The 14,384-nt window shown below is 33.0% G+C and overlaps 1 non-coding gene across 1 annotated transcript; it reads left to right on the top strand.

The window, feature by feature from the left end:
• Window positions 1–228: 228 nt before the first annotated feature.
• Window positions 229–361, top strand: LOC126033302 (small nucleolar RNA SNORA51). Its single transcript, XR_007504410.1, has one exon. It is a non-coding gene; the product is annotated as a small nucleolar RNA SNORA51 (small nucleolar RNA).
• The last annotated feature ends 14,023 nt before the right edge of the window (window positions 362–14,384 follow it).

The following is a 14,384-nucleotide window of genomic DNA, read 5'->3' as shown; positions in this document are numbered from 1 at the left end:
TGCAGTCACAGAAATAATTACACTGAGAACTATCATAACAAAATGTGACTGAATGAGGGAAGTAGAAAGCCTGTCTAGAATTCAGGCCGGTGTGAGATGGGGAAGAAGGACACTTGGGATATTGATAATGGGAATGTTGCACTGGTAAAGGATTTATATATATATATATATATATATATATATATATATATATATATATATTAAAATCAAAAAAAAAAGAAAAGATAAGGCCTCCCAATTCTTACCACAGGCTGTGTTCTTTACACTGACTGTATAGAAAGAGGAGGCACAGTAAATGCACCTCATATACACCTCAACCTAGGCTCTTTGCCTGGTCTGTATTGTGAATTGAGGGACAAAATAATAAAGTTCTATAGTATTTATAATAAATTTTATCTTAATAAAGCAGACATTTAAAATATTTTTAAGTAATGTATATATCAGGCTGCATCCCAGACCTATATATACATTTTATCATACTCTCCAGGTCACTGGTAACTTTGATAAATACTAATACATATTATGCCAGACAACCAGATATAAAAACTATGATTTTGAAACTAGAGAAGTCACTAACTACAGAAAATATTATATGATAAAACATAGTGACAAATCTAGTTTTTTATTATTATTAATTACTGGTTTATAAGGGACACGTGTATCTCCTTTGTATATCTCAGATGTATTCCCTTAACATCTATAACTCTTTTTTGAATATCTTCTTATATAGTGACAATTTTGCTCACTAGATTTTTTTTTTAGTTGACTGTTTGTTTGCTTGAGATTTGTTTTATAAGCAATGCTGGTAGAAGAGTATCTTTATATAGAATTCATGTTTGAACCAAGTTATGGGGAATGTTGGACTTGATCCTTCGGTCCCTAGAAGCACCAACAATATCTTGTGGCATTGCTTCTCTTTCACATAGGCACATTAAAATGGAAAAATAATACACATGAAAACAAGTTCTTATCTAATAGAGATGGAAACACAAATTTGGTAATGCATTTAGGCCTTATACCCTGAACATTGGCATAATGATTTGGCTTAGGCCTCAGAGAAGAATGGGCATTGCCCATACACCCTTGAACAAAGGATACCATCTATGGAAACAACCACAATTGTCTATAACATTACCAGAATGCAAAACCTCTACCAGGGAAGACCTACCACTGCTCTGGCATTGACTTACTCCAAAGAGTGCTCTCAACACCCAGCCGACTCAGTAACAACCTGTTTTCAGGGCAGATCACTCAGCATCTAATGGTGTGCTGAAACTAGAGGATGCTCCACATCAGCCTGACTTAGATGAAAGAAATGCATAGAATCCAGAATCTTTAAATATAGGAACCTGATACCAACAACAACTAAAGTGTGAAAAAGTTTCACCACGACCAAGGAGAATGACTCGGGTTGGACAGACTGGTATGCCTGGAGCCCAGAGTCGGTCTTATGCTAATAAGGGGTGAGGCCTTCTTGTAATCAGGCCAAGGATTTTTTTTTTTTTGGGCCATTTTCCCCATATTTTTCTGGGCCTATACAAACAACGGTGATTGCCACTGTCACACTTTTACTATTGTATTTTTTTAACACTTATCCTTTAAGAAAAAAAAAACAGTTTAATGAAGTTAAAAACAAATAACTGTAGTAGAATGCCTATCTCGAATATAGGCAGAGGATGGGAAGGGGGAGGGGGCATTGGGAGGGGAGAATGTTATACTAGCGAAGGGGGATGTTCTGTTTGTGACTGTAACCCAACTATAATCATGTTTGTAATCATGGTGCTTAAATAAAAAAATTACTGGTTTATAAAAAGGTGGACATTTTAGTTTTGATTATTGCTAAATAATATTTATAAGAAACCAAAATTGCTTATGGATTAAAAAATATATCACAAGATACATATACATATTGCTAAATCGTTTCCATGCTATTATTTTTAGCATGAAATTCTTTTTTGAAGGGAAGATTATATAAAATTTACTATTGGTATATCTATTGTAAAGTAATAAAGGCTTTGTAGTTATTATGTTCGCACACCATTTCTGAAGTGCTTGGGTATGGTTCATGCTATTATCAAAATTTCATAGGCATAGAAAATAAATCAAAGAAGTGACATACTTACTTGACATACTGTGAGGTGCTTGTTGGGCCTTTTCATTTATCAGAGAAATAGGATGAGCTGCTTGGACAGACCTGGGTCATTGTCATTCATGGGTCAAGAGGAGAGGATTCAAAAGTAACAGGATTGACAGTCCACAAAACATGAAGAAGAGATTGTGCCTTGAGAGATTCTAGTTTTAAAAAACTAGAAAATCAAGGTGATGATAAGAACATAACTGGGTCAAGATCATAAGCTAAAGCATTTTGATTTTTTTCATTATTCTTATTGAAGCATTGAAAGTAGTTTTTATTTTATTATAGTGTTAGTATAACTTTATATAAAAATGCCTATTGTGAATCCAGAGTGATGATATAGTGGGAAAGGTGCTCGCCTTGCACAGGGCTGACCTGGGTTAAGTTCTTGAAACCCTGCACTATTCCTTCAACCCCTTCACCCCCTTCAGGAGTGATACTTGATTATAGTCAGGGCTTATCCCTGAGCCATTCAGTGTGGCCTCCAAACCAACAACAATAACAAAAAAAATACCTATGGAAGAATCTATGCTCACCTGTATAAGACCTAGACAACTAGACTTAGAATATTGCAAGAGAGTGAGCATGACAATAATAGAGAAAAATACAAGGTTTTAAGAGAAGTCTGTTTCTTTTTAGGCATTTTAATTTATACAAACCGTTCTTCAAAATTGTCTTATTAGTATCGATAAATAATTAGCAAATATTTATTAAAATTATATTTTAAGGAAAATTAACACAAGCAATACTTTTTTCTGTGGTGGTGGTACTAAGATAACCCATCTGTGAAAAGCATATCTGTTAATATTAAGAACTCAACTTTTCCTAACAGTACACACAAAAGACAAATCAAAATGGATTTGGTATCAAACTGAAATCCATAAATTATTTTGAGGGAAAACATAGACCAAATCCTTAATGACATTGAATCTAGAGGCTTATCCAATGATTCAATGTCACAAAATTCAAGCACACAAAAGCAAAGATAAAACAAATGGGACTATATCAAAGTAAGAAACTTCTTGTACTGCAAAAGAAGCAATAATCATAACCTCTACAAAAAGGGAGAAAACATTTGCCTAATACTCATCTGACCAAAGATTAATGTTTAAGACATATAAAGCACTGATAGGACACTATAAAAAGAGCAAAGCAAATAGAATAACCTCATAAAAAATGAAGGGAATTCTGTAAAGTGAACCTAGGTACTGAATAACAAAGGCCTTTCCCCAATTTCCTGTTATCTAACCTCTTTTGGTATGTAAAAACCACACCCAGGATTACAGAGCTTTCCCCCCATCCCTGGGTGGGTGGGGATTTGAATCATAAAATAAACTGGGCTTTGAGGGGAAGATGGAGTGCGGGAGGGAGAGAGAATGGGATAGCAGCACTGGGGAGAGCTCAGCAAAAAAAATGAGCACATGGGCAGAGAGATTCATGGGCAGAGAAAAGTCTGAGAAATAAAGCGAGCTGACTCCTATGAAATTTTAACTGCTTGTGAATTATTTTTCCCTGGGTTACTCTGCATCATCAGGACCCATCTGCTTGAGGGGATAGAAACATTGTGACTGAGAGGGCCTTACCCAAATCGTGGTCTTTGTACTATATATATTTTTATTCAACAGAATTTAAGTAATCGTCACCAATTCATTTCTTAGCATCTCTAACAACAACAACAACAACAACAACAACAAAACAGAAAAAAAAAACTTAAATGACACAAATTAATCCTTATTTAAATGTACTGTGTGCTGCTGAAAATTCTTCTTTCTTTTCTTTTTCTTTTCTTTCTTTCTTTCTCTTTTTTCTTTCTTTCTTCTTCTTTCCTTCTTTCTTTTCTTTCCTTTTTTTCTTTCTTTCTTTCTTTCTTTCTTTTCTTCTTTCTTTCTCTTTTCTTTCTTCTTTCTTTTTTCTTTCTTCTTTTTTCTTTTCTTCTTCTTTCTTTTCTTATCTTTCTTCTCTTTCTTTCTTTCTTTTTTCTTTTCTTTCTTTTCTCTTCTCTTTCTTCTTTCTTTCTTCTTCTTTCTTCTCTTTCTTTCTTTCTTTTTTCTTTCTTTCTTCCTCTTCCTTCTTCTTCTTCTTCTTCTTCTTCTTCCTTCCTTCCTTCCTTCCTTCCTTCCTTCCTTCCTTCCTTCCTTCCTTCCTTCCTTCCTTCCTTCCTCCTTCCTTCCTTCCTTCCTTCCTTCCTTCCTTCCTTCCTTCCTTCCTTCCTTCCTTCCTTCCTTCCTTCCTTCCTATCTTTTGGCTTATTCTCAGCTTTGCACTCAGAAATCACTCATGGTGGGCTCAGGGAACTATATAGGATTCTGGGAATCAAACTTGGGTCTGTCACATGCAAGGCAAGCACCCAATCGGCTGTGCTATCACTCTGCCACCTGCAAATTCTTTTAGGCAAAAATTGCTAACAAAGAAAAATAAAAAAATGGAATTTTAAAAGTATATACTTTTATGCCTTTCTCTTTTTTCATAATGAAAAACTATTGGCAAAGATTGAGTTTTATTAATACAAAAAGTAAATATCTGAGTTAGAACTAAAGATTAAATAAATGCAGAATTATAAATTCATGTTAAAAATAAATCCCAGATTAATAAATTTGAGAGATGTGGGTTACTGTTTGTAAGAGTGGAATGTGTTTGCATATCAAAAATGTTTTTATTATAGATAAATTAATTCTATATACAATAACTTTAAAATATTAAAAGCACATTTTGAATATTTAATAATTCCAAGGGATTTTTAATAATGAAAGTTCTATTCTTTGGGTTTTTTAAAATACTTATATGCAATGAAATTAATTAAAAAATTACACTTCAAAACACGATAATAAAAACTTATCACACGATCTTCTTTCATTGCATAGATGTTTAGTATGAAACATGTATCAAAACATCTTAAATAAACCTAAAAATAAAGCATGGTCCCCTCCAAAACCTTTTTAACCTAAGGGAAACATAGAGGGAATACTATGAACAGAAACTTCCTCATAGAAGTGATACAGATGGCCAAAAGGCATATGAAAAGAAAATGCTGAGTATCACTCCCAAATGGGGGACAAGTAAAAAGCAATTAGATATCACCGTATACCAGTGAATGAGAATGGAACACATCACAAAGATTGAAAAAATGCTGTTAGGGAAACACCTACACTAATAACTAGCCTGAAAATGTTAAAGAATGAAAGAAGTAGAATGCCTGTTGTGAATGCAGGGAGGTGGGTGGGAGGGGTGGGGGGGAGAAGGAGGGCATGGATGTGGTGGAATGTTGCATAGATGAAAGGGGGAATTCTGTTTATGACTGAAACCCAACTACAAGCTTGTATTCATGGTGCTTAACAATTACTATATTATATATATATATACCACAGTTTAGAAACCTTGATTCGACAATAAAATGTTTCTTGATCTACAAACAACAACAACAACAAAAGAAACCTGTCAACTGATCCAGTCTTTTTAGAAAACAACATGAATATTTCTTCAAAACTAGGATTTTATCTCTCATATAACCCAGAAATTCCACTTTATTATCATTTATCCCCGAATAGCACAAGTACTCTCTTCAGAAAAGACATTTGTGCTACTAAGTTCATTGTAGTACTAGTCTCAGTAGCCAAAATCTGCAAAAAGCCCAAGTGTCTAAGAATAGATAATTGGATAAAAATCCTGTGGTACATTGGCTGGAGCCATAGTAAAGTGAGTATGGCTATAGTTTTACCACCCAATATTTGATCCTGAGCACCCTATATGGTCCCCTGAGCCTGTCATAATTAATTCCTGAGTGTCAGAACCTGAAGTGAAAGTCTGAGGCACCACCAAGTATGGCTCCAAAATAAAAAAAGTAAAGAAAACAATAATACATATACAAATTAAAATACTATTAACTATAAAAATATTTAATTATGCAGGTATGCATACACTCAGAATATCATACTGAGTATAGTTTGTCATAAGAAAGAGGGAAAGATACAGAACTATCTATGTCATAGTGGTGTATAAATTAACATATTAAAGAATCAAATATTCAAAGCATCAAAAACTGTACTGGTCTTTAACAGGCAAATATATCACTGATGGATGAGGTAAAGATGGGACCTAAGATACTAGAATATGGTGGATGGGAAGTTGAATGTGGGTTGGAGGAAGTAATGGTTGTAATAGTTTAATAAAACCCTACTGTTAATTAATATTGCAAATCATAGTGCATAAAATAAAAATTTAAACATTACTATTAAACTGTAAGTTAGATAGGCATGGATTTTCTTGAGGAAAAAGTCTCACACCATTTGTCTGTGTAAAACATTATAAATAATACCTTAAAAATTCAAATCAGGCACTATTCAAAAATAGCCAGAATCTGGAAACAATCCAAATTCCTGAAAACAGATGATGGTGGCTAAAGAAACTATGGTACCATCTACACATTGGAATACTATGCAGCTGTTAGGTAAGATTAAGTCATGAAGTTATGGATGCATATAAGAGTATTATGCTGAGTGAAATGAATAAGTGAGGAAGGATACGACATGGAATGATTACACTCATATGTGGGGATAAAAATAGAAAACAGTATGATTTTAAGTATCCGAAGGACAATAGAGAGAGGTTAGGAAGACCAGTCCATGATAGAAAGCTTGTATCTGATGTGCAGTTTAGGACAGAGAAGAGGGACCACTAATGACAATGATAGTTGGAAATGATTACTCTGGACAAGAACTGTGGTGAGGTTTCATGAGGCAGAGTGGTTTAAGGCGCAGTGAACAAGTAATTAAGGCATTTTTAACCCACTTCTATAGAAAATTATAGAAAAATATGAACAGTGCCTTGCTTTAAGTTATCATTTACACCACATATGAGAGTTAGGATATCAGAAGCCTTCAAAAACCGAGGGGAAATATCAATTTTCTCCAACTTCTTATTAAATATGTATCAATGCAACCATGCTCTCTTATTTAACTGTCCATAATTTCTACAGTAGCTACTTTCCAAGTTACATTCTTTTCTTGAACTATGAGCATGTATTTATCTTTTTCTCTCCTTTGCTTTTTCTTCAGGAGAAGCCTGTGTTCTCTTGAACATGCCCTTGTCTGTCTCTTTTTGTGTTCTCTCTCACACATTTCTCTAAATTTCTTTCAGTAAAACTATTTTGCTTCACACAAAAAATTCTAAAGCATTTTTCACCTTTGTTTTTTTTTTGTTTGTTTGTTTGGGTGATAAGCTATGCCTGGTGATACTTCGGGGACTATTTCTGTCTCTGTGCTCAAAGATAACTTCTAGCATCAGTGTTCAGAGAGCCATTTGCAGTATTAGGACTTGAATCAAGCTTAGCTGTATGCAATATTACCTTACCCCTGTACTATTTTTCTGTCCCTTGTTCATGTCTTGTTTAAAACATGTTACTATAGTAAGCATGTATAAACTCTGAATTCTTTCATCTTGAGCAGAATAGTCAGTATGTGAAGAGTATTAAAATTTTGTACTGTTCATAATACTCAAGATATGGAAACAATTCAAGTGTCCAGCACCATATGAGATGGATAGATGAAACTGTGGCATATGTGCACATGTATGTATGAATGTATATATATGTGAATATGAATGTATATATAGATATAATTCACCTAATAAAACAGGAAAGTAGCTGCTTTTTGAATGAAAGTATAGAGTATCATGCTGTGAAATTAGTCAAAAGGCAAAAAAATAATTTATAATGATTTTTCTCATATATGAAATTATGAAATGTAAAGAAAATAATAAAGGAATAACAAATGCCAATGGCATGAAACTCTGAGAGTTGACCAACAGTAACAAGTTTGCCAAAGGACTGGGGCTTGGAGGTAGTGGGGAGGGAGTCTTAAGATATTAGTGGTAGTTGTGGACTTGAACATTGTCTGCCTAAAACTTGACTCTTAATTGTTATCTTAGGTGTATCTTATATTGTATCTTTACCCTTAATTGTAACTTAGGTGGGGGCGTGTGTGGGGGAAGGAAAAGATGGGGGCCATTGGTAATGGGAAGGTTGCATGGGTAAAGGGGGGGTGTTCCTATTATGACTGAAAACCCAACTACAATTATGGTTTGCAATCACAATGCTTAAATAAAGAAATTATAAAATATTTTAAAGTAATTTAATAAAATTGTTTTTAAAAATGTCCTCTTCCTATTTTCTTGACTATAACTATTTTCTTTTTTTATTTTTTTGACTACAACTCTTCTCAACTTTCTTCCTTTGCAAGGTCAAAGTCTATATAAAAATGAAAGTCCATAGAGAAATAAGTTTCTTTCTTTTAAGTACCTAATAAAATCTGAAATTTGAATTTTAATCAATGCCCCTTATATGAATTTGTCTGTGGTTTCATTTCCAGCAATAACAAAAGGAAAAGGACTATTATAAAAAAATTCTGCACTTAATCTTCCATTGCTAAACTTTAAGAAGCTTTGCACAGCATAAAAATGTGCTTATATATTTTTGATATTTTCCAGTGTAAAGGCAAACCATCTGTCCATCTTTGTGTCTCTTTTTTTCTACCTCTAGGCTCATTCCTTTTATTTTTAAATTAATATCAGGCTTAAGAATATATACACAGGTAGTTTACTTTTTAACTAAACACTATTACTATTTGTTAAATGTATGTATGTACATACCTTCTATGTTTAACATGAGTGCATAGTTTAAAATGGGAATAATACTTAACATGTAAATTTAACTCATTAGAGAGTGGAGGAGGTTCATGTAAGAAGAGGCTTTCTTGTACATGTGGTTGTATTTTTCATACTGTATTTCATGTAATATATATATATATGCTTAATTGTAGGGTATATTTTTACAAAATTAAATTCATGTTCACAAGTGAAATTACACAATCCCTGATATTGACATATTCCTACCATTTCAAGCAGCTAAGTCAAAGAGTGTTAAGTTTCAATAAGTTGGATTGAGGGAAACATCATTAAAGAGTAGAGAATTTGAGGAAGTTGAAGAATTGTTTTAGTTAGAAAGATTGAATGACTGCTTTACAGATAACATTTTAATATTATAGCAAGAACAGAAACAAGGGAGTTGGATTAGTGAGAGAAAAACAAAACTTTAAATTCATCCAATTGATCAAGGGCTTGTCTCCTGTTAAATACTTGAGGGAAACAACATTTTACAAGTATAATGGAAAATAAAATTTTTTATTGGGGAGGGGTGCTATTATATTCAGGCTGAGCTCCAAAATCTCATGGCAATGCAAATATTATTATTATTATTATTATTATTTGATGTAAGTAAAACTCCAAGAGGAAGGCTTGGGATGACAAGGGAAAAATTGAAAGATATCTACTTAGAAAAACTTTGCAATGATGCCTAATTTGTTGAAAGGTAAAAATCTTTACTTAGTTGAGAATAAATTTTGCCTTAGTAAAGCATACCCTTTCACAAAGAAAAAAATTTTTAATTTTAAAGAACTACTAATTAAAAAATCATGATTTTTTAATCTAAGAATTTTATTTGCATCTACCTCAGCAAAAAAATAGAAGATTCAGATATTCCAACAAAATCCTTATAACCTATGTTACTTTTCAGTTCCTCCAACCATGTGATACTGAAATCTCATAGGGAGAACTGTGCTACTTTTTAATAAAAACTATCTGGACAGCAGTTAACTGGAGCATTAACCTGTTTGGGAGAAAAATAAAATTTGCTGATACTTGCATGTCCTCTGGAAATTAAATGGCCAGAAAAAAAATTACAAGTGGTACTTCTAAATTTAGAGAGCTAGAAAATATTAAAGAAGAACTCAAGTAGAAACATTTATGTAAAATTCAACTTAATATATATATGAATTTACAGAGTACCATTCAAGTTAATAACTTACTAAAATAAATAAAAAAACTTTTGGAGTTTCAGGAACATTAATATGTTTTTAATACATTTTCAAGTTATGTAAATCAAGAAAAGGCTTTCCAATAAATGCTCTATACCTTTTGATTTAAAATGATACTATGGTCATAAACTGTGATATGATAGTCTGAGATATGATGTAGAAACATTGGAAGTATAAAACAATAATATTAGTATTATAAAAATAAATAACTAGCCAAAAATATTTCTATAAATGAAACCACTATTGGGGCAGAGAGATAGCATGGAGGTAAGGCATTTGACTTTCATGCAGAAGGACCATGGTTCGAATTCCAGCATTCCATATGGTCACCCAAGCCTGCCAGGAGCAATTTCTGAGCATAGAGCCAGGAGTGGACCACTGATGCTGCCAGGTGTGATTCAAAAACAAACAAACAAACAAACAAAACAAACCCAAAAAAATCAACAACAAATAAAAACACTGTTGAAAGTATAATTACCTTTTACTCATGTGCACTAATTTATCCATTATAAAAGCAAAATAGGTTTACTTATAAATAAATAATTTCAGTTACCTACTACTCTGTTTCCAATATACACAACTCTTATTAACCATTTTGTTTGAAAATTTTTATTTTGGTTCACTTACTTCAATTCTTTTTCCCATGACACTTCACATATTTAATGGAAGTTAGTTTATTATCTTCCATTGCTTTTAGTCCTAGGAAAGGAGTTCCTGGGTCCAAAGGTGGCTTTAAGAGTCTTGACTAAATTGTTTAAGCAAGGGTTTGCTTCAGCCTAAGTACTACTGCCTGTATTAAGTATATATATTTTAATATTGTTATTTAATATTTGTGAAAAATGCAATGCCATTACTGACATTTCATTTCCTTTATTAATCTACACTTTATTAATCTACAGTTTTGAGGACCACTGCTAGAGTGTTTAAAGGCCCAACACATGAAGATATCAGACTCTTCCCCAAAGCATATCTAAATGGAGAACATTTGAAGGACTCCACATTGAGCAGCAGTTGGAGGTGTTGGATGGTACACAGGATAAGCCCCAAGATTTGGGGGCTATAAGAAAAGTCTGTTTCCTTGTTTTGGAGAAAAATGCCCTCCAAATCTTTTTTTCCTTTGGGAACACAAGAGAGACCCTTTCATTTAAATAAAACTCTATGAAAGAATTATTATTGCTTTCATATTATACAGGAAGAGACTTCAAGTTTATAAAAGTATTTTTATTTTATGACTTTGCTTATATGGGTAATTTGGCTTATAAGGCTGGTATTGTTTGTGATGTAGGCATACAATGTTGCTGCACCACACCTACCATCAAAGTGTCAATATAATACAATATTTTTTGTGTCCTTTCTTCTCTGTCCTTATTCTTCTCAGTAATAGCTCATTTCACTGTCCATTGGTAAACTCAATTCTGTTGTCATATAAGGATTTGTTTACATTGCCTCATATCCAACCCCTTGCTTTTTTTTTTATATTTCATATATAAGCAGAATCATCTGTATTGGTCTTTGGTCTTCTGACCTATTTGATTAACACTAGACTCTATTGTTTCTATGCTATGTCAAAATTTAGAAATTTAGAATTAATCATTAATTACAGAGGAGTAGTATTCAATTTTGCATCTATACAATGATCTACTCATAATGTTCTGAGGCATTGTGGTTTGCTTCTAAACCTCGCTATTACGAATTTCACTACAATAACATTAGTGTGTATGTATCTTCTAAATAAGTATTTTTGTGTTCTAGGTATAAGTAACTAGGAGTAGAATCCCTGGATCATGTGGGAATGTGTAATTTTAGGGGAGAATTCTCCTTATTTCTTTCATAGAGAGATGAACTATGTGAAATATCACCAGCAGTGAATGAGGGAATACTTCATTGCATCTCAATGTACACTGGTTGTTTTCTGGCCTTAAACCTTCCCTTCATGTCTTTTTTACAAAACTGCATTTTCTAAGGTAATAATTTTGTATAGATGTGAAAATGTTTGTTTTTCACTTAACCTGTGTATTTGGGTTTCATTAAGAAATTAACTGGATTTTTTCTAGTCATATCTATGCTCAGATATTTAGGACATTAAATGAGCTTGAAGTTTGGTGGCACAGAAAGATCATCCAGTTCAATCTGCTCTTGTTTTAGATGAGAAAACTGAAGTTTAGAGAGGGGAGCCTCAGTTACTTGTAGCAGAAAAAAGTATAGAATCTCATACATACTGGTTTCTTTTATAGTGTCATTCTTTTATAATACACTATCCCTGGTGTTTTAACTTTGGTTCAGTAAAGTTTGAATTTTGAACTGAAATATTGAATCAAAGCATCATCTGAAGTCTTCACTATAATTTCTTTGGAAGTCTCAGTGAGACTGTGTATTTCTTGTTCATCATTTAGAATTCTCTCACTAAACACATATATTTGTATATGAAGTAGATAGACATCTTTCTGGGACAAGTGATAGAATTGAGTGTTTATTTTAGTAGCAAATTCAGGGAGACAAATATTTTTTTCTCAGGAAGATTAATGGCAATAAGAACAATGGCTTTTCAGCTTTTTGAAAGACACAGCTGTTGAGATGGGCTAAACTGCCTTATTGTGAATCATAGAGTTTTGTTGCTAGTGAATTAATTGATAATAGCTTTGCAAATGTGAGGTTTGGTAATGAACAATTCGAGCAGTGAAACATTAAGTGGTTCCAGAAGCATACAATGAGGTAAAATAGTGTAAAAACAAAATGACCTTAAATGGATGGTGACCAACAAACTGGTAGTTGAAGGTGTGATGTTGACTTCTATCCCTAGCAGAAAACAACCCTATAGTTTCACTTTAACTCTTTTCTTTTAACATATGGAGACAGTCAATGCTTTGACAAATAGTATATTTATTTTCTACTCTGTTACAATAAAATACCAAAAACTGGTGGCCTAAGTAGAAAAGATTTCTCTTATAATTTTGTAGGTCAAAATTCTGACATGAACCTCACCAAACTAAAATTTAGTGTAGCATTTCTTTATGGACACTTTAGGAGAGAATCCACTTGTTTCTGCTTTCCCAGTCAGGAGCCTCTCTGCATTCATTGACTCCTGGTCTTCCCATCTCCATTCTTTCATTATCAGACAGATTGGAGTCTTTAATCATTTCTGGGTCTCTGCACCTTGGAAAGTTTTTTCCACTTTTAATGTTACATATGGTTTTCATTGGACAGACTATATACTCCAAGATAATCACGCCATCTAAATATCCTTAACTCTAATCCAATAATCATACTCTCAAAGTCAGTTTTGCTCTACATTTGCTAATTTGGGATATTTAGGAAGTGGGTATCATTATACCCTTATAGGTAAGTACATCCCTTTGCAGAATGTCCTTGAAACTGTTCCCAAATAAATCATTAGCAGTGCCATCTTCAGTTTGACTCATTTGAACCAATATTGGGGTATGATGCCTACATCATCTGGGTTGTGATCCCTACTTTTTCTCTGGGTCCATTTCCATAAACACTGTCTTCAATGTCCATGGTGGCAATATATGGAAAGAATTTAGAGAATTTTTAAGTCTGAATATATACAGAAAAAAGAGAAACTTTTGAATGATGCACTGTCTGGTAATGAAGTGAAAATTACCTTCCTGGATTCTATCCATAGCATTTTAATATTCAATGTCGTAAATACAGTCCATCTTCATTATTTACAGATTTCTTAGTTGCAAACTTGCTTTCTTACTGAAATTTATTTGTGAACTCCAGATCAATATTCTTGGGACTTTCAGAATTACTGGCGGATATTCAGTGATGAAAAATTTGAGTTGTCTGACATATGTTCTCTGCTAAGATCGAACAAGATAACACTCAGCCTTCTTGCTTCAGTTACCATCCTGACAGCAAGTGTCTTCTCCATATATCTTTTCTGTTTAGTGTTACATTTTTTTCACATTTTGTTAGTCTGTTTTGTTAGCAATTTTGCTCTTTAAATGCCCTCCAAGTGAGGTGAAAAAGTGTTACCTAATATCTAATTGCAACAAGAGTATGTGATGCCTTACTTGTAGATATATTTTGCTCAGGTATAAGTTATAGTACTGGTGGTTTTGAGTTTAATTCTATTATATATACAGCTTATATTAAGCTAAGGTTCTTTAAATATAAACATGCATAAAGCAAGGTTGTATGTTCATCATTTGATGACAATGTTATGAAAAGGAACCTAGGTCTTATATTCCCTAGAAACTATAGTTCAGCATTTCTTAATTCAATGTTCCTGGTCCTAAAGAAGAATATAATTACTATGGTACTGAGAAAAAAAACCACTATGTGGATATTCTTTTTTTAATAACCCAATTTTATGTGCAAAGTTTTATTATCTTCTCCTTCATAGAGATTGTAAAAGACCT

The sequence above is a fragment of the Suncus etruscus genome, chromosome 16, assembly GCF_024139225.1.
Source record: "Suncus etruscus isolate mSunEtr1 chromosome 16, mSunEtr1.pri.cur, whole genome shotgun sequence".
Taxonomy (NCBI): domain Eukaryota; kingdom Metazoa; phylum Chordata; class Mammalia; order Eulipotyphla; family Soricidae; genus Suncus; species Suncus etruscus.
Note: the sequence above shows the minus strand (reverse complement) of the source record. Positions and strands in the feature narration are given on the sequence as shown.